Here is a 20,671-nt window from a genome sequence, read left to right as displayed (position 1 = left end):
ATTTCCAATCATTTTAATGTTATTCTGCTCAATGCATTAGAGCAAGTTGCTCCCTCACAGCTCCAGTGACCTGGGTTCAATACTCACCTAGGGATATGACAGTGCAGAGTTGCACATTTTCTCTGGGACCATATCCTCCAGCTGTTCCATTTTGCTCTGACGTGCAGGTTGGTAGATTAATTGGTCATGTAAAATTGCCCTTGTGTAGAAATGATGGGGAAATGGGATAATTAGTGGGTCTGCTCCATGAGCTGGTACAGAGTTGTTGGACCGAATGGCCTCTTCTCTGTCATTATGGAATATGGAGTACAGGAATCAAACTGCTCTTTCCATTTGGTTGACTTCCTTTGAACTGGGCTATAAAACAGATCACTAAATCAATATTGAGTTAAAAAGAAAAACAACAAGCATGAGGATTGGGTGCTCAAAAACATTCTTTGACCATGCGATCTGTCAAAATTATCTTCCATCAATTTTGAACGTGAAGTAATGTCACAATACATTTGCCAGGTTGTAATAAGCCTATCTGTAGGGCACAGCATTCATCATCCAAATGTGAATTACACTAGGAAAGGCAGGAGAGTTGATGCCTTACTGTGCCAGAGACCCGGGTTCGATCCTGGCTGCATGGAGTTTGTTGCGTGACCTGCATGAGTTTTCTCCGGGTGCTCCGGTTTCCTCCCACATTCCAAGGATGTACAGGTTTGTAGGTTACTTAGCTTTGGTGGAATTGTAAATTGCTCCTCGTATATGTAGGATAGTATTAGGGTGCGGGGATCACTGGTTGGCATGGACTCAGTGGGCCAAAGAGTTTGTTTCTTGTATCTCTAAACTAAACACAAATCATCGGTCCTTATACACGTCACACATCAGTCTGAAGAAGGGTCTCGACCCGAAACGTCACCCATTCCTTCTCTCCTGAGATGCTGCCAGACCTGCTGAGTTACTCCAGCATTTTGTGAATAAAGGTCCTTATACACGAGTCATTGAAAGCAAATATGCAACTAAAATAGGCAATTTAGGAAGGCAAATGTTTTGTTAGCCTCCATTAATAAAGAATTGACTAGAAGAGTAAACATATCTTGCTAGCTATTAATTATATAGGATGTTGCCGGCACTAAACCCGTGTAGGAATACTGCAGAGAAGTCTGGTCTCCCCGTCAGAAAACAAATATTTAATTGCCAGAGGAAGAGCTGCAAAGATTCACTAGAATTGTTCCGTGGATAGACAATAGACAATAGGTGCAGGAGGAGGCCATTCGGCCCTTCGAGCTAGCATCGCCATTCAATGTGATCATGGCTGATCATTCTCAATCAGTACCCCGCTCCTGCCTTCTCCCCATACCCCCTGACTCCGCTATCCTTAAGAGCTCTATCCAGCTGTCTCTTGAATGCATTCAGAGAATTGGCCTCCACTGCCTTCTGAGGCAGAGAATTCCACAGATTCACAACTCTGACTGAAAAAGTTTTTCCTCATCTCAGTTCTAAATGGCCTACCCCTTATTCTTAAACTGTGGCCCCTTGTTCTGGACTCCCCCAACATTGGGAACATGTTTCCTGCCTCTAACGTGTCCAACCCCTTAATAATCTTATACGTTTCGATAAGATCTCCTCTCATCCTTCTGTCGTCTGTCGTCTGTCGTCGAGATTGAATCAGCTCATCTCTCAGTCTCTGGAAAATGAGCGATGTCCTCATTGAAATGTGCAAACTCCCAATGGGGCTCAGCAGGGCAGATGTAGGGCGGATGTTTCCCTGGACGAGGAGCCGACTATTGGGAGTTACAAGCTCGGTAAGGAATAGGAAATTTAAGTAAAAAATGAGGAAACGTTTCTTTACTTGGTGGACGTCAAATCTTTGGAATTCTCTGCATGTACAGAAATCATGGGATATGGGAATAAGACAAGACAATGGTGCTTAAGATGGAAGAACAGCCAAGATCATATGGAACTTTTTAGATTTAGATTTAGAGATACAGTGCAGAAACAGGCCCTTCGGCCCACCGGGTCCGCGCCGCCCAGCGATCCCCACACACTAACACTATCCTACACCCACTAGGGACAATTTTTACATTTGCCCAGCCAATTAACCTACATACCTGTACGTCTTTGGTGTGTGGGAGGAAACCGAAGATCTTGGAGAAAACCCACGCAGGTCACGGGGAGAAAGTACAAACTCCGTACAGACGGCGCCCGTAGTCAGGATTGAACCCGAGTCTCCGGCGCTGCATTCACTGTAAGGCAACAACTCTACCGCTGCGCCACCGTGCTGCCCACCGTGCCGGAATGGTAGAGCAGACTCCAGGAAGCAAATTGCCCTTTATTGATCCTATTTTTTTATGTTCTTGTGTGTAAAGGAACGTTGAAAATAGCATCCTTATCAATTTAAAAAACATTTGACTTATTGAGAATTTCCTTCAAAGTTCTCATAATCAGGCATTATAGCTTTGATGGCTCATTAGTGTGGGGCCAGTTTTATTCCTAAGTTATGGCAGGGCGACAATTCAAAAGAACTCTCATGAAAATTACAGTCGAAGAGTTTAAGTTATCTTTCCAATAAATGCTGTGTTTTTAAAATTGCATCTTGAGATGAACAAATTGTTCATAATGTGTAACTTTACAGTTTGATTTTTTATTTACACTGTAAATTCTAGCATCCAGGTAGAAGAGAATATGGCTCACAAAATAGTTTAGTAAGAAAATTTAGTCTGAAGCAAAAAGAACAGAAACTTCAGAGTTTTATACCATTTCTGCTGTTTTAAGTCAGTCTGGCACCATTTTCTATGATTGCTGTCTACTACTGTGCACCTACAGCAATAAGAAAAAGAACAGAGAGCTAACACTTTAACAGCTGGCCAGACTGAAGAATTGTTTTCAACTGGCACACCATGACAGTAAAAGTAGATGAGGAGGAAGCCTACAATTTAATAGATGAGACTGATGGTTCCTATCATTCTGGACTCGATTGCAAAGGTATCCTGTGTGAAATATCTGAAGCAGACATAGACCATTAAATTGGAAATAGTGAATGGCAGGCTGATTGGCAGTCTGTTATATTATAGCTCATTCTTTTTCTCACCTCCACCACTCCATCTTATTGTTTTCAAGACACCAATAAGGATAAAATACTAAGTAGTTCCTCAAAGTGGTTGAAATTGTCACATAGTATACTACCATTCTAAATGATTTGGTTGTATATAAATGCATGTATTACAGCCACTGTAAAACAGAGGAATGTAATAATCAGTGGCAGCTAAGTGATTATTAAATATAGACTACACAGATATTTAAAACACTAAATTCTGCAGCTAAGGTAACCAAGGCTTACAGTTTTAACTTGGAAAATAAAAATAGACAAAATAAACAGTGAGAAAAACAGTAAAATTGAAATAGCCTAAGAATGTTTTTATTAGAAGTTTTCAATAAATCTTGGTTATCTCATGGAAGAAAACATAATAATTGGTTAGTTTAAAATAGAATGGCAAATATCTTGGGAGAGTTAAATATTATAAGGCTGTTTCAAAGGCAGAAAGCTATTTTTATAAGATTTCATGTTTTTGTAAGCTTTTGGTACATATAATTTCAAATCACTTTTCTGTAGTCTTTTATTTTCCACTTTTACCGTATACACAAATTCTCTTCTTAAGTATAATTTAAAGTAGTTGTTTTATGTTTAAATTTAAGAGTCCTCTCTTCTGATGCTCATTGTTTTTGCATAATTGAAGTTTTAGGCATTCATAATATAACTGACGACCACAATCGATAATATAACACCATGTATATCCACACCTTTGTCACTGCCTTCCATGTGTTTGAGTTTCGTGTGGGGCATTGCTTAAGGTATTCATTCTCATTTCCATCTGTCCTTAATTTACATATGAGCAACACCACAAATTGGAGCAGGTCCACTAGGAATGTTCGCTCATTTTAAAGTGAAATATCAGCAATTCTGGCAATTGTATTTTAAATTTGCATAAATTGTATTAATTCTGAGATGCAAACCTGTCCCTCTAACTAAAAAAAAACAGCCAAAGTTATTTTCTGTGAGAAGTAATATTACGAGGAAGAAATGAACAGGCCCACTGACTGTTTAATTCACTGTGTAATTAGAAAAAGTGAAAATAATGAAATCCTGTTACAATTTACCATTGATTTATTCCTTTAAAATGACCTTTCCGGCTGCCAACCATTTTCCATTCTACATCATTTGAATGTGATGTTGATGATATAATATCCTGAATGTTTTAGAATATCTTACCATTGTCCAAAAACAAAAGAAGGTAACATAGCTCCATGTGCGCGTATTATCCATGAATCAAATCGTGGACTAAATTATTGTTTTATGACGTGCTGCCCCTCAAAATGTTCTCCCAGTCTTAAAAAAAGAGATGCCATTTCCCTTCTTCAAAGGGCTGATGATCATAACTGTTATTCTTCTTTTGTTGTTCTCTGAAATTTATTAGGAATCTAGTATTTAGATCGTATGGGGTCCAGCAAGGGGAGATAGCTGAATGGATAGAAAATTGGCTTCATGGAAGGAAACAGAGGGTGATGGTGGAAGGTTGCTTTTTTCGGACTGGAGGCCTGCTTCAGGGTTCAGTGCTGGGCCATTTGGTGTTTGTCATCTATATCAATGAATTGGATGAGAATACACATGGTATGATTAGCGAGTTTGCAGATGAAACAAAAGTGGGTGGTATTGTAGATAGGGAATATGGTTGTCAAAAATTGCAGCAGGCTCTTGATTGGCTGAGCAATGGTTGATGGAATTTAACACAGAAATGTGAGGTGTTGCATTTTGGAAAGTCTAACAAGAACCTACACAGTGAATGGCGGGGCTCTAGGGTAAAGCAGAGGGTGTAGGTACATAGTTCCTTTAAAGTGGCGTCACAGATAGATAGGGTGGTCAAATAGGCTTTCGGCACATCGGCCTTCATCAGTCAATGTATTGAGTATAGAAGTTGGGAGTCACGTTATATAAGATGTTGGTGAGGCCACATTTAGAGTACTGTGTTCAGTTTTGGGCACCATGTTATAGCAAAGATGTTGTCAAGCTGGAAAGGGTGCAGAGAAGATTTACTAAGATGTTGCCAGGTCATGGGTCTGAGCTATAGGGAGAGTTTGAGCAGGCCAAGTCTTTAGTTCTTGGAGTGCAGAAGGATGAGGGGTGATCTTATAGAGGTTTCCAAAATCATGAGAGGAATAGGTTGGGTAGACGCTTAGAGTCTTTTGTTCAGAGTAGGGGAATCGAGAACCAGAGCACATGGGTTTTAGGTGAGGGGGGAAAGATTTAATAGGAACCAGAGGGATAACTTTTGTACACAAAGGGTGGCAAGTGGAATGTGTCTCCAAAGGAGGTTGTTGACGCATGGACTATCATAACGTTTAAGAAGCGTTTAGACAGGTACATGGATAGGATAGGGTTAGAGGGATAGGGACGTGGGACTAGTGTAGATGGGGTATGTTTGTCAGCATGAGCAAATTGGACTGAAGGACCTGTTTCCAAGATGTAGGACTATGACTCGACAAATAGATTTTTTTCACTTACAATTGCTGAAATTCTGGGTGAGAGGGTCAAAAAGGTATTTTGAATTTCTCAATATAGAATTGTCTGCCACATCGACTTCTTTGCCTTTCTTTGTCCCAGTCTTGTCACCTCTAGGCACGTCTGTTAGATACTGAACCAAGTGGTAGGAATCAGTCCATCGTCACAAAGGAAACGGAACGTAAAGCAGCATACTTTGCTTGAACTACACATGCAGGTCGATCATGAAATATATTGCCAAATGCAATGGAGAAGCTGCTTACCATGGCCAATGCCTCTCCTCTGCTGAAGCTTAGATAGCAGCATCAAGGAGGAAAATAGAGCACATGCAAAGAATGCAACTTGGAAATATTTCAGTCAAAGACCAATCAAAAGGCAAAACATTGCAGAGAGAGATAGAGTTCCGGAGTCCTCATCTTTCACCCATAGTGCCAATCAATGCATCTAGCATACTAACCTTCACCATTTGTCAGCCCCAATGGGATCCCACCACCAGACACATCTTCCCCTCCCCATTGCTTTCTGCTTTACGCATCGACCACTCTCTCCATGACTTCATGCTCCACTCTACCCTTCCCTCCCACCACTACCCGGCAGTAGCACTTTTCCCATCAGTCGTGGGAGATGCAACACTTATTCCTATACCCCTTGCTACCATCAAAAGATCTAAACTGGCCTTCCAGACGAAGAAATTATTTAGGTGCATCTCCAGCTTTGCCTACTACAAACAGTACTCATGATGTTGCCTCCCAACATTGATGAGACCAAGCATAAACCACCAAGCCCATCGTCTGTGCTCTGTCTGGAATCGCTATCCTGAGCTTCTGGTTGTATGGCATTTCAACTCTCCTGTTTAGATTTTTTTTTAAGATTTAAAGATACAGCGCAGAAACAGGCCCTTCGGCCCACCGGGTCCGCGCCGCCCAGCGATCCCCGCACACTAACACTATCCTACAACCACTAGGGACAATTTTTACATTTGCCCAGCCAATTAACCTACATACATGTACGTCTTTGGAGTGTAGGAGGAAACGGAAGATCTCGGAGAAAACCCTCGCAGGTCACGGGGAGAACGTACAAACTCCATACAGATGGCGCCCGTAGTCAGGATCGAACCTGAGTCTCCGGCGCTGCATTCGCTGTAAGGCAGCAACTCTACCGCTGCACCACCGTGCTGCCCACAGTTTCCACCAATCTGCCTGTCCTTGGCCTTCTCCACGAGCATGGGGAGGTAAAAACACAAACTAGAAAAACAGTATCTCACCTTCTGCTCTGTCAGCCTGCAGCTCAATGATATGAACAAAGAATCCTCCAATACCCGGAATGGCGGGACTGTCGTATGTTGAAAGGCTGGAGCGATTGGGCTTGTATACACTGGAATTTAGAAGGATGAGGGGGGATCATTGAAACATATAAGATAATTAGGGGATTGGACACATTAGAGGCAGGAAACATGTTCCCAATGTTGGGGGAGTCCAGAACAAGGGGCCACAGTTTAAGAATAAGGGGTAGGCCATTTAGAACGGAGATGAGGAAGAACTTTTTCAGTCAGAGAGTGGTGAAGGTGTGGAATTCTCTGCCTCAGAAGGCAGTGGAGGCCAGTTCGTTGGATGCTTTCAAGAGAGAGCTGGATAGAGCTCTTAAGGATAGCGGAGTGAGGGGGTATGGGGAGAAGGCAGGAACGGGGTACTGATTGAGAGTGATCAGCCATGATCGCATTGAATGGCGGTGCTGGCTCGAAGGGCTGAATGGCCTACTCCTGCACCTATTGTCTATTGTCTATTGTGACCTACTCTACCTGTCACTTTCACATTCCCACCAGTCCACCTGGCATAACTTACCCTTTGAACTCTTAGTCCATCCCTTCCCCACATGTTACGCATCACCCTCCTCCAGCTCATACCTTCTTTCCATCATTTAGCTGGGTTTCTTCTCCCTTGCTTAACTTTCCTATCACCTCCCCCATCTAGTTCTATTGGTCCGTTATCCTTCCCTTATCTGGTACCACCTTGCGTCTACCACCTTGTGTCTCAACAGTTGTCCCATCCCTTTCCCCACCCGAGCCCACCCGCCCATCATTCTATCCCCTCATCTTGGTCCATCTATCTCCTGCCCACCTGAACCCTCCATCTCACTTCGAGATACTGGTTATCTTTGTTCTACACCGTCAATCAAGTCAAGTCAAGTTTATTTATCACACACACACACACACACACGATGTGCAGTGAAATGAAAGTGGCGATGCCTGCGGATTGTGCACAAAAAAGAATTACAGTTACAGCATATAAATAAAGTTAATAAGTTAATATAGAGAAGACAAAATTTAGTCCCTGGAGTTATAAAAGTTAACAGTCCTGATGGCCTGTGGGAAGAAACTCCGTCTCATCCTCTCTGTTTTCACAGCGTGACAGCGGAGGCGTTTGCCTGACCATTGCATCTGGAACAGTCCGCTGCTTGGGTGGCAGGGGTCCCTCATGATCTTGCTTGCTCTTGATCTGCACCTCCTGATGTATAGGTCCTGCAGGGGGGCGAGTGTAGTTCCCATGGTACGTTCTACCGAACGCACTACTCTCTGCAGGGCCATCCTGTCCTGGGCAGAGCTGTTCCCAAACCAGACTGTGATGTTGCCGGACAGGATGCTCTCTACAGCCTCAGAGTAGAAGCAATGAAGGATCCTCAGAGACACTCTGACGTTGACCATCCCTTTGCTTCCACAGATGCTGCTTGACCCACTGAGCTTTCTCAGTGGTTTAGTCGCTTGCTGCAGCTTCCAGCATTTGCAGTCTCTTGGGCCGCCACACGCGGCAGATGGCGGAGAATGGAAAGAAAAGCAGAACAAGCTGAAAATACTTGGCAGATCAGGCAGCACCTGTGAAAGGAGAGCAGAGTTAGAGACTGAAGTCCCACAAGGAACGACAGACGCTGGAATGTTAAGTGAAAACACCAAATGCTGAAGTAACTCATTGGGTCAGGCAGCATCCGTGGAGGGAAGGTGATGCTTTGGATCGGGGCCTTTCTACCGACAGACTGACCTTTCATCAGAATGAGGAATAATTAGAAAACAAATATGTTTTTGGTTGCAGAAGGGGGTGGGGGAAGATACAGTCAAACGAACAAAAGAAACGTCCATGACCGGGCAGAACCTCGGTTAACCGGAATGATACAAACAATTCTGGTGCCAACCGAGAGACAGATGTAAGGACTGGGAGGTAAATGAGCACAGAGGAGAGAATGAATACAACCAAAGAACACTGGCACTGTTGCTAAAAAGTTGAAAAATACAATTTAAAAGAACAGTAAATCAGGCAGGTTCTGTGGAGAAAGAAAAATTGAGCTAAGGTTTCAGGTTTCATCAGAAAGGGCCAGATCTGACAAATGATGGAACACCTGGTCATCTGAAGTTACTGTATTCAATGACAAACATTAAACACTACAGCACACCTAGTGGGAAGATGAGATGCTGTTCCTTACCCTCATGCTGGTCGGCATGCAATGCCCCAACATATCTCAACATCAAACAGCGTAGAGATAACAACCACAGGCAAACCTATCACTAGAAAACCAAGTTTGAACATTATTTATTTCAAAATCAGAGAGCCTCAAAAATGGGGTTAGGTTTAGTTTATTTAGTTTAGAGGTACAGCACGAAAACAGGCCCTTCGGCCCATCGAGTCCGCAGCGACCAACGATCCACACACATTAACACTGTCCAACACTAGGGACAATTTTTACATTCATACCCCAGGCAATTAACTTACAAACCTGTACGTCTTTGGAGTGGAGAGGAAACCGAAGATCTCGGAGAAAACCCACGCAGGTCACGGGGAGAACGTACAAACTCCGTACAGACAAGCACCGGTAGCCAGGATCGAACCTCTCTGGCGCTGTAAGGCAGCAACTCTACCACTGTGCCACCGTGCTGCACAGGTGTTCAACACCAACCAGATCAAGATGGATTTGCATTGAAAGGGTTTTCAAGTTGTGTTCACACGTCAACAGATGTCCCAACATCACAGAAACTTTTACCATTAGCATTCCCAAAGTGCAATGATCGTAACAGTAATCAACCCATGTCACACTGTTGACTGCAATTTGCTTAGCTCAGGGCTTCAAATGTCGATAACAATGCAGAAACCTAATATGCAATCCTTTTCATGGAATATATACGGCTCCACCGAATACATGGACAAATTGCCATCTACATCCTTTACAGAAGGTACTTAGCAGCCGAATCAGGAGAAAATAATTTGTTATCCGATTATACCATTAAGTGCTACAGAATAAAAATGGAACACCATTGTTAGCAAAAAAATAATAAAATATTAAGTCCTACTTGCCATTAATAATAAATGAGGATAAAAAAGGTTGTACAAGATTTATTGGTGAGTATATTAAGATGATTTATGACTTGATGTTTTGTATAGAAGAGCACAACTTACCAGGTATCTATCTGCCTGTTACATGACTTTGAAAGAGCATATGCTTCGGTGGCATTTTTTCCCTCGCGTACAGGACTTTTTACATTTTTAAACTTCAAACTGCTGTTGCGATAACAATGCAGAAACCTAATATGCAATCATGCAGATGTGGCTCAGCAATTTATTTTACAACAAATGCCAAAGTTTTATGCTCATATAAATGGCCAAGCACATTGTGGGTGTATTTGTGACGGCAATTTCTACCGCGCTATGTAACCCACTTGTTTATGACTAAAAGATGATCTGATGAATTCAATGTCGAAGCAGCGCACAATGCTGACGCCGCTGGCTCCCACTGTGGCAACATAGTGAGACTGAAACGTCTTAATCGCGCAGAAACCAAAGTGGAAGCAAAGAACGGTTTAATTAAGTACTTCCATCAGGTATAAAAATAAATCAAAGGAAATATGATGGTGTTTGAATCTAAAAACATAATGGAATCATAAGTCACAAGACAACACATGGAACACAGTGAGATATTAGGAAAGCAATTCACCCCTCATATTAAAAGACGTATTTATTTAGTACCCCTCTGAACGCGAGGGACACTGAAAGCATTTTTCATTGATACTCAAGAATATATGAAATAGAAGTTGGCCATTTGGCCCTTCCTATTTGCTTCACCATCCGATAACACCATGGCCAATCCCCTATCGCAGCCATTTCCCTGCTTTATCCCCATCTCCCTATATAATCTTAATACCAAAAAAAACCATTGATTGTTGTTTTGAATAACTCAGTGAACGATCTTCTGCAGTCCGTTCGGGCAGGGAATTCCAAAGGTTCATTATTCCCGAGCTAAATAAAATGTCAAATCACTTCCACCCGGAATTAGTAATTGGGAAACTGCGACCCCTTGTTCTAGATACCCCAGTCAAGGGAAACATCATCTATCTTTCAAAGCTGTAAGAGTTTGGATATGCTTCAATGAGAAATGCAGGCAGGCCCTCTCTCCTTGTACAACAAACCCACCATCACAGGGTTCGGGCTAATATGGTTGGTGCTAAAGTCAAGCAAATAAATATATGGGGATGAACATAACTGCTCCAACTCTTAGTTAAGTAAACTCAATGGCTATGATTTTGCTAAGTTTTGTCCATCACCCACACTTGCCAGTGACCGATGTGGTACCATGCCTTTTCAACATCTGTGATGGAGCTATTTCCTGTGAGTGTCATTCTACAGCCGAGCAATAAAACCTCATATTTATATTCCCTGGTGACATTGGAAGCCATTTGGTCTGTCCAGCCTGTGCCTGAATATTTTCATTGATCCCATTCTTCCACTTATTTTCTTGTACTTATTCTTTCCCATACACTCCCTGATTCTCCCTCCAGTCACCTAAACTGGTAATAATGCTCAAAAGACAATGAATCTAACAACCAACATGTCTTTGCGATGTGGGAATGAACCCCCCCCCCCCCCCCCCCCCATAGTCAAAGAAGAACATGCAAACTCCACACAGACAGCACCCAAGAACAGTATCAAACATAGGTCACCGAAGCTGCAAGATGACTGCATTACCTGCAGCACCACTGTGCCATTCCAAGCACTGGCAGAGCCTTATGCAATATAATGGAGGCATACCAGAAAGCCCAAACAAGCCCCATCGAGAAACCTTTGGTGGCAAATTCACCTCCCAGCTTTGACATGCTTCACCTTAGAAGTATTTCAAAATTTCCAAATGTTCCTGATACTTGGATGCATTTGAAATTTTCTGTACATGAAATAAACAAATTTAAAAGTTCGAAATGGTTAATATAATTGTCAAATAAAGTCAACTTAAATATCTGAAACGCCTGATCCAAACAAACCCTGGAAATGCAAACACTTAAAAGTATGTAATTCAACCTAATCCTAATTTTCTTCCAAGTAAAGACTCCGAGATCTTGGCATAAGATCCCAGTATAAAGCAGAGAAAATGAACAAGTTCCAGTTTCATGCAATTAGGGCAGCATGGTGGCACAGCAGTAGAGCTACTGCCTTACAATGAATGCAGTGCCAGAGACCCAGGTTCAATCCCGACTACAGGTGCTGTCTGTACGGAGTTTGCACGTTCTCCCCGTGACCTGCGTAGGTTTTCTCCGAGATCTTCGGTTTCCCCCCCACACTCCAAAGACGTACAGGTATGTAGGTTAATTGACTGGGTAAATGTACAAAATTGTCCCTTGTGGGTGTGGGATCGTATTAATGTGCGGGGATCACTGGTCGGCACGGACCCAGTGGGCCGAAAGGACCTGTTTCCACGCTGTATCTCTAAACTAAATTGCAGAAACGACGTCAATGGTAGAGCTCAGTGCAAAGTCCCAAAACTTGCCTGCAATTATAGAACCACTGATCAAACCTACTAAAACCTGTCCCAAGAAAATATTTCCATTGTGCACTACTAGTTGCAAGTCCCGAATTATTTTTGAGTAGCATTGTGAAATGGTCAGATATTAGGCCCAATCCCTCATCATTAAAAGAGTCATTTCTGAGCAATTAGAGAACAAAACAAGAATTACTCACAAGAAAGGAATAAATGTGTCTTGTAATTTTCTTGAAAAACAAAGACAAATAATGATGAGTTGGTAGATGAGAGAAACCGTGGAAACAAAATTGCTGCCTAGTTCAGAGCAAACATCCAAGTACTTTTCTCTGGGTTAATATAATCAATTTACTTCTGAAGAAGCAGCTCCTGATTCATCAATAATGTCAAGAGAAAGATGATTTATAAAAGCTGTTGTTAGTCATCAAGAGAATTTCAATATTTGTTTAGCTATTTATTCAAAAAATGTTTTAATATCTAAGAGGGCTTTCTCATCAATGGTTCTCCTGGTTATTGTTTAAAGAATTCATTGTACAGCATTTAACTAGACAACAATGCAATATTAGCATGATGACTGTAAGATTAATCACTTCAAGTACATGGAATGCATATCCAGACTTAATGGACTAGATCATGCTGATGGCGGTTCCAGTTGGAATCGCCAGTGTTCAGCCGATAAAATTGAAGCACGTCCAAGATTTTTGCAGTCAAACATTGAAGTCCCCAACCTATTGACAAATTTAGAAAGGTGGGATTATTATATCACTCCGCAAATGGACTCCAAAGTGGAGGAACAGAATCTCGCAGAACAAGTCTGAGCCGGGAGAAACACTATATGACGATGCAAGACACCAATGATTCATTAAGGAGATTAGAGGGCAAAGATTTAAGATGCAAGAGAAAGGCTATTCCTTCAATCATATTATATCCTTAATGCTTTTAATTGTAAGTATGCAGGTGTTTTAATTAACCATTTAAGTTGAATAATTAATGGTTTCTATATACTCTCTGCTTCAAGTTTGGTAGTTTTTAAATCATATTTGAAATCTTTTAATTTCGATTACAGGCTTTAATGTTGGCAAAGATTTGCCCCCAGACTTATTGGTGTCAAAGGCATTTCAGGGCAGTATTTTGACACGGCACGACCCCAGCCATTGATGTCAAGACAACCATTGATCCCTTGAGTACCAGAGGAGATAGTTGAGGCTGGGACTATCCCATCGTTTAAGAAACAGGTACATGGATAGGACAGGTTTGGAGGGTTATGGACCAAGCGCAGGCAAGTGGGACCAGGGTAGCTGGGACATTGTTGGCCGGTGTGGGTGAGTAGGGCCGAAGGACCCGTTTCCACGCTGTATCAATCTATGACTACAGAGGGCCAGTGAGATGGGCTTTTCACATCCAGTCCAGGTAATGGTGGGTTGCTAAAGATCATGAACATGGTGTACATACCAAGAAGACCAAGCCCCCTAAGGTTGTCAAACAATTGGAATACAATGACAAGATTGGGGATCCTTGTTCTTCCTCTTCCAAAATCCCCAGCAATGTGTTGATCTTAATGGCAGAGAGAGAAAGGTAGACTCAAGGCAGCCAGTATCATCAGAGACCCACACCTCTCATTTCACTTCTGCCATTGGGAACAGGGTAAAGGCAGCCTGAAAACTGTTACGTCCAAGTTCAGGAGCAGCTTCATCCCTACAACCATCAGGCTATTGAACACTACAGCCTCCAGACCATAATGTTGTATCCTTATTGTTTTGATGTGGTTATGCTTTATTCTTAATTGTTAACTGTATGTTTGTGAGCAGAGCACCAAGGCACATTCCTTGTATATGCACATACTTGGCCAATAAACTTATTCATTCATTCATTCATTCATTCAAACAGACCCCAAACTATATAGACTTTGGGTTATTATTTTTTACTTTTCACTGCTATTATCTATTTATTTGTCTGTTGTTTTTTTAATATAAACAACAACAAAAATTGTTGTTTATCATGGGTTTTACAGAGTATATGTTTACATATCTGTTGTGCTGCCGTGAGTAGTTCCATTCCTTTTCGGGACATATGACAATAAAACACACTTGGCACTTGAATTTTGGCCTATAATTCATATACTGAAAGGCAGGTCATCTGCCCATCGGCATGTGAATTAATGCAGAGAGACTTTCTGCAGCTTTGTAAGAGTGAGTTTTACTGATCCAGTAATGTTTCATGCACAATGACACTGTGTCAGTACAAAGTGAGGTTTTTCCACCTGCCACTGTGAGGTATCCTCTCCAAGTATAACTAGGAAGTAACAAAAGACAAAGATGTGTTCTTTAAGATTAATTAGACTTTTAGTTTTTATTAGTCATTCATAGATTGTGGGCATTATTTCCCAGCCCGAGTTGCCCTGAAGTGAGTGGTGTAGTGTACTACCTACACTACAACAATCTAGACAGTGAAGTATTCCTGTAATGATGACAGATTGGATGTTCCAAATGTAGACTGGGGCAATGAAGAAATATATTTGCAAGTCAGCTACCTCTGAGACTTGTAGGGAACTCACATGTACACTTAGACCTGCTGTTCTTGGTCATCTAATAAGTTGTGGACTTCAAAAGAGAAGGCAAAAAAAGCCTTTATGAGAAATTGCAGTTCACCTTTCAGATTGTGTACACTGCAGCAAAATGGTGGTGGGGCAGGTGAGTGCTTAAGGTGGAAGAAAAGGGCTCATTTGACCTGGATGGTGGAAAGCTACTTCAGTGTTGTTTAAGCCATACTTGTCAGGATGTCCAGAGCATCCATCACACTAAGCACCTATAGACGATGGGGAAGGAGATGATCTACTTTCTGCCAGGAAGCTAATCTTTGACCGAATCTTGTGGCCACTGAATTTATGCGGCAGACCCTGTTACACTTCCGGCCAAGGTTAATCCTCAGGCCGTTGATGACATAAAGTTTAGGGAAGAGTTTAGACTGCTTATTAGAATTGGTCATTACTTGGTATCTTAAGGCACACGTGTTATTTGATCCCAAATTATTACATTGGTCATGGATCGGCCACTTGATTGATTGAAGGGCTCGTAATGTACTTAGGCCCTTTGGCCCACTTAGCCAATGCTGACCATCGATCACCCATTCACACTAGTTCAGTGATGTATTAGGAAACTGGAGCACCTGGAGGAAACCCACACAGTCACAGAAAATATGTGCAAACTCTACAGATAGTAACCAAGGTCTGGATCAAACCAGGATCTCTGGTGCTGTGAGTCAAATCTACCAGCTGTGCCACTGTGCCTTCATGTCAAGAGAAATCACTGTCACTTCACCAGATTTTGCATCTATGTTTGAATCAAGATTGTAATGCACATAAAACCACAGTGGATGGGATTTTTCAGTGAAATGCTGATGGCCAACTGGGGAAATGTCGATATTTAAGGATATCCCTCGCATGCTACAGTCCCATGTTTCCACCAGGGGCTCTTGTACCAGCTGTAGGGTAACTGTGCAGGCTCATATTAGCTCCTGCTCTTCCCCATTAGGTCTTGGACAACATTCCTTGGACAACTAGCACAAAATCTTCAGATGTTTCTAAGCGATAGGAGCAGAATGAGGCCATTTGGCCCATCAAGTCTACACCATCATTCAATCATGGCTGATCTATCTTTCCCTCAGCCCCATTCTCCTGCCTTCCCCCAGTTACACTTGACACCCTTACTAATCAAGAATCTATCTATCTCTGCCTTGAAAGATGCAGGACAGAACACCACAGGTGATCCTTCTTCCCTGTGGCTATCAAACTTTACTCCTCCCCCTTTTGTCGTCGAGTAGACTGAGACCGACTCCCTTCCCCCCCCCCCCCCCCCCCCACCCAATCTCCCAAGCCTTTCCTTTCCACTCATCACTTTAATTTCATGTTTCATGCATTTTGTGTTTTTATGACTGTTGGCAGATCAATTTCCGTCCTGATAAATAAAGCTATCATATCGTATCGAAAATGTCCTTCGACTTGGCCTCCACAGCATTTGTGCCAATGAATTCCACAGATTCACCCTCTGATGAAATAAACCTCCTCACCTCCCTCCTAAAGGAATTTCCTTTAATCCCGAGGGCATGACCTCTGGTCCTAGACTCTCCCACTAATGGAAACATCCTGTCCACATCTACTCTATCCATGCCTTTCAGTATTCGGTAAATTTCAATGAGGTCCCCCCTCAACCTTCTGAACTCCAGCGAGTGCAGGCCCAGTGCAGTCAAACACTCACCATATGTTAACCCACTCAATCTTACAGATGGAACACCCAGCTCCAAAACAAAGCAGCATTGGTGCCAAATTAGCATGGTCTACTGCCTGGAATTAAGACCGTCAACCATGTGAACATCTTAAAAAGTGCCAATTGCACTAATGCCCTCACCAATATAATATCCAGAACTTACTCCACAAACAGTGCAGGAAAGGACTGCAGATGCTGGTTTAAAATCGAAGATAGACAAAAAGGGAATGCCGGGGGTAACTCAGCGTGACAGGCAGCATCTCTGGAGAGATTTTCTTATCCCCATTCTTACTCCACAAACATGTACCCCCCCCATACACACAAAACAACAGTTTGAATCGCAAAACAAAATGGAAGCAAATTGCATGCTCTACACCAGATTCACGAGTGTATTCCATTGCAAAAGAGCACTTGGAAAGGAAGGTTCATCGATTAAATTGCGGAGTCAGCAAATTCAGTAAATGACCCCTATGATTCTATTTATCAACATCCCAGGGATGACAAATGTCTCCAACCAACACTAATCTCAAGAGGTGCTTATTCATGCCATTATTTATGGTCAGTAACCACCAACATTAAACCCAGCAATCCTGTATAAAATAACTGTCAACATCTCATCCCATTTCAACAACTCCTACACTGATAGCAGATATCAAGATCATTCATCAATAATTAACATATTATCCTAAGGTAGTACAAATGCAGAGTGAAACATTCAAAATACTGGAGTAGCCAATACAGAGAATATTCAGTGAAATACATGGATAATTTCATGCAATAAATTGAAATGCATTAGACATATTTTCATTATGTCGTTAATAAAGCTTCAGACCAAAACCTCTCTTGATTCATCCCAGTCACTTAGTCCTATCAAGCAGTTCAAGCACTCCAGCATTTCCCTAAAACCAAAATCTTTAATCTCAGGTAAAGTTATTTGAGGAAAAATATTTAAATGACGGTGATATAATCATTTGAATACCAAATGCCTTTTCAGTTTACAAGATGTATCTTACTCCCACATAGTCAAACAGCTGGAAAGCAACCTGCATTATTGCAACGGAGACCACTGCAACTCAAAGTTAGTGAAATGCAATAAAAATAGACTATTTTTTTGACTTTGTATCATCTTGCATCACATGTCCAAGCACAACCAGGATAATAACACATCATAAAAACGGAAAATCTCTGACAGTGACTCAGTACTAAAATATTAATGCTAATAAAAACATCAGGTAGATTCACTATTTCTTGTGTACATGTTTCAAAATCCATTCGTCGTAAAATAGGAACAGCTGAATTTTTTTGACATGTGGACATCAATAGTAAAGTGGCTACTTTCTTTGTTCTCTCTTTTGCTGGGGATGATAGTACACATGCATCACTGAGGCAGGCTGTTACCCTTGCTCCTTGTATTACAAATCTTACCCAGCCATTTTGTTTATACCAAGGAAGGATTATAGATATTGGTAGACATGATCCATCTATAAATAATATCATTGCAGATTCTCGTATGGAACAACTTTGGGTATAATAATAATAAACATTGGCAAGAACCGGTGCCATTTAGAAGAACCGCACTGGAAAATGAATATTGCATTACTGATATAAATTAAGAAAAGGTCTTTCAGATCACTTCCTTTGGGGGAGATTGTCATCTCTGCTTTGCCGCCTTAGTTTCCCTCCTCCTGCTTGTCATTCCTGTTTCAAGACAAAATGTATTTTGGTTCACATTAGGAAGCTGCACTTTTGATATCGGTGATACCAAGACTCATCTCTCCAACCAACTGACAGCAACTTCAAGCCACAGTTCCAAAGCAAAAGGTCACTGGTTTTCAGCAGGTGAGTGAACCTTGATTTGCAGCAAACTGTGTTTCAGAGCAGTGCGAGCACCATTCCTGAGGGATCCAAGGAGAGGGAAATCAGCAGCCGTAGAATATACCTGTAGAGCATCTTCCCATCCCCACCCCTTTCCGCCACATCTTCCCATTCCCCACCCCTTTCCGCCACATCTTCCCCACCCCTTTCAGCTTTCCACAGAGACTGCTCCCTCCGCAACTCCTTAGTTAACTCATTCATTCCTAGCCAAACCACCCCTCCACAGGTACTTTCCCCTGAAACCACAGCAGGTGCAACACCTGTCCCTACACCTCTTCCCTCGCATCCATCCAGGCACCCCAGCAGTCCTTCCTGGTGAGACAGAGATTCATGTGCACCTCCTCTCACCCCATCTACTGCATCCGATTTTGCCTCTGTACAATGGCAAGCCAAGGGTAGACTCTGCATGTTGGAAGGAACTGCAGATGCTGTTTCATATCGGAAGTAGACACAAACTGCTGGAGGAGCACAGCGAGTCAGGCATCATCTCTGGAGAGAAGGAACAAGTGATGTTTTGGGTCGGAACCCTTCTTCAGACAGACTCGGCGATTGTTTCGCTGACCAGTTGTGCTCAGTCTGTCACCGCCAGCCATTTTATTTCCTCTTCCCATTCCTATACTGACCTTTCTGTCCTGGGCCTACTACATTACCAGAGTGAGGCCACATCCACACTGGAGAAACAGCACATCATATTCCGCTTGGACAGCTTACAACTCAATGATATTAAAAATTGAATTCTCCAATTTCAGGTAACCAACCAAAAGTCTCTCATCCTCCCCCTCTCTCCTAACCCCCTATTCCTTTTCCTTCCCTCTTTCCCCTGTACCCCACCTGCTCATGCATCTAGTTTAAAATCCCCTTTCCCCCTCCCACCTACATTCCTTCATCTAGCTTCACAACCCACAACTCTTCAATCCTTTTGTCTCAGACCACTGTGTGACTTTTTACCTGTACAGCATACATCAAAACAACAAGGGTATTGTTATTTTGCTGGCTCGGATGTCTCTGGACTTCCTCAGAGCTCCCCAAAGAAGATTTCTGAATTTCTCCATAGAGGTACTTTGATGTGAATAAAATTTGTATGAATGGGGCGACTTCTTATTGTGCATGATGATTCAGTGTGGCAGGAAAATAAAAAGACAAAAAAATAAAATCAGAGACATTTTGACTGAAGCAAAAAGTACTCCCTTGGTGGCCGAATGTTCTCCATGCTTTGCTACCTTTCTAGTTTAATGGGAGGAAAAGGGAGAATAAAGGAACGAAAAAATCTATATATGTATATTTTATACAGAATACTCCATAAGCAAGGACAGAAGAAGTCCCAAAGAAACTTGGTGGAGAAAAAAATGTTTTCCCGAGGCAAATTGTAGAATCACAAGGGCGGCACAGTGGCGCAGCGGTAGAGTTGCTGCCTTACAGCGAATGCAGCGCCGGAGACTCAGGTTCGATCCTGACTAAGGGCGCCGTCTGTACAGAGTTTGTACGTTCTCCCCGTGACCTGCGTGGGTTTTCTCCGAGATCTTCGGTTTCCTCCCACACTCCAAAGACGTACAGGTATGTAGGTTAATTGACTGGGTAAATGTAAAAAAAAATTGTCCCTCGTGTGTGTAGGATAGTGTTAGTGTGCGGGGATCGCTGGGCGGCGCGGACTCGATGGGCCGAAGGGCCTGTTTCCGCGCTGTATCTCTAAATCTAATAAATCTAAAAGGCCAGCTACTGAAACCAACAAACACTGGCAGCAAGATGCTCCCACGTACACTGATTATGTTACTACCAAGGAGACACAGCAGGAGATGGGGCTCGAGTCAACAGTCACCAGGGGAATTGAAGGGATGAGGAAGAAAAGATATCGCAGTCGGGTTCAGGTATCATCACTTATTCCTTTTGCTGATCTGACTGATAGAGAAGTTCCTCATGATATGTATTCAATATTCATGTAGAAACTCCATGCCTGCCTACAAACATAAATTAAACATTTTGATGAAAGGCCAGCATAAAATATGTGACTTAAATGTGTTTAGTTGCCACTTTTTAGGTCGAGACTATATTTTTTAAAGTGCATCACGCCAAAACGCCTCCCTTTATTGTCCCATTACCGCCCTGCCATCCAGGTAGCTAGTAGGTCAGTAAATATACAGTGAAAGCAAATGTATATTCCTAGAATCTCACAGGTTATCCCATGTTCTGCATTCAGCCATGAGTAGTG

The 20,671-nt window shown here is 42.3% G+C and overlaps 1 protein-coding gene across 1 annotated transcript in view; it reads right to left on the bottom strand.

Moving 5' to 3' along the window:
- Window positions 1-20,671, bottom strand: part of LOC144600964 (methylated-DNA--protein-cysteine methyltransferase-like) — a 299,188-nt gene that overhangs the window by 236,373 nt on the left and 42,144 nt on the right. The window lies entirely within an intron of this gene.

The sequence above is a fragment of the Rhinoraja longicauda genome, chromosome 16 (genome assembly GCF_053455715.1).
Source record: "Rhinoraja longicauda isolate Sanriku21f chromosome 16, sRhiLon1.1, whole genome shotgun sequence".
In the NCBI taxonomy this organism is placed as follows: Eukaryota; Metazoa; Chordata; class Chondrichthyes; order Rajiformes; family Arhynchobatidae; genus Rhinoraja; species Rhinoraja longicauda.
Note: the sequence above shows the minus strand (reverse complement) of the source record. Positions and strands in the feature narration are given on the sequence as shown.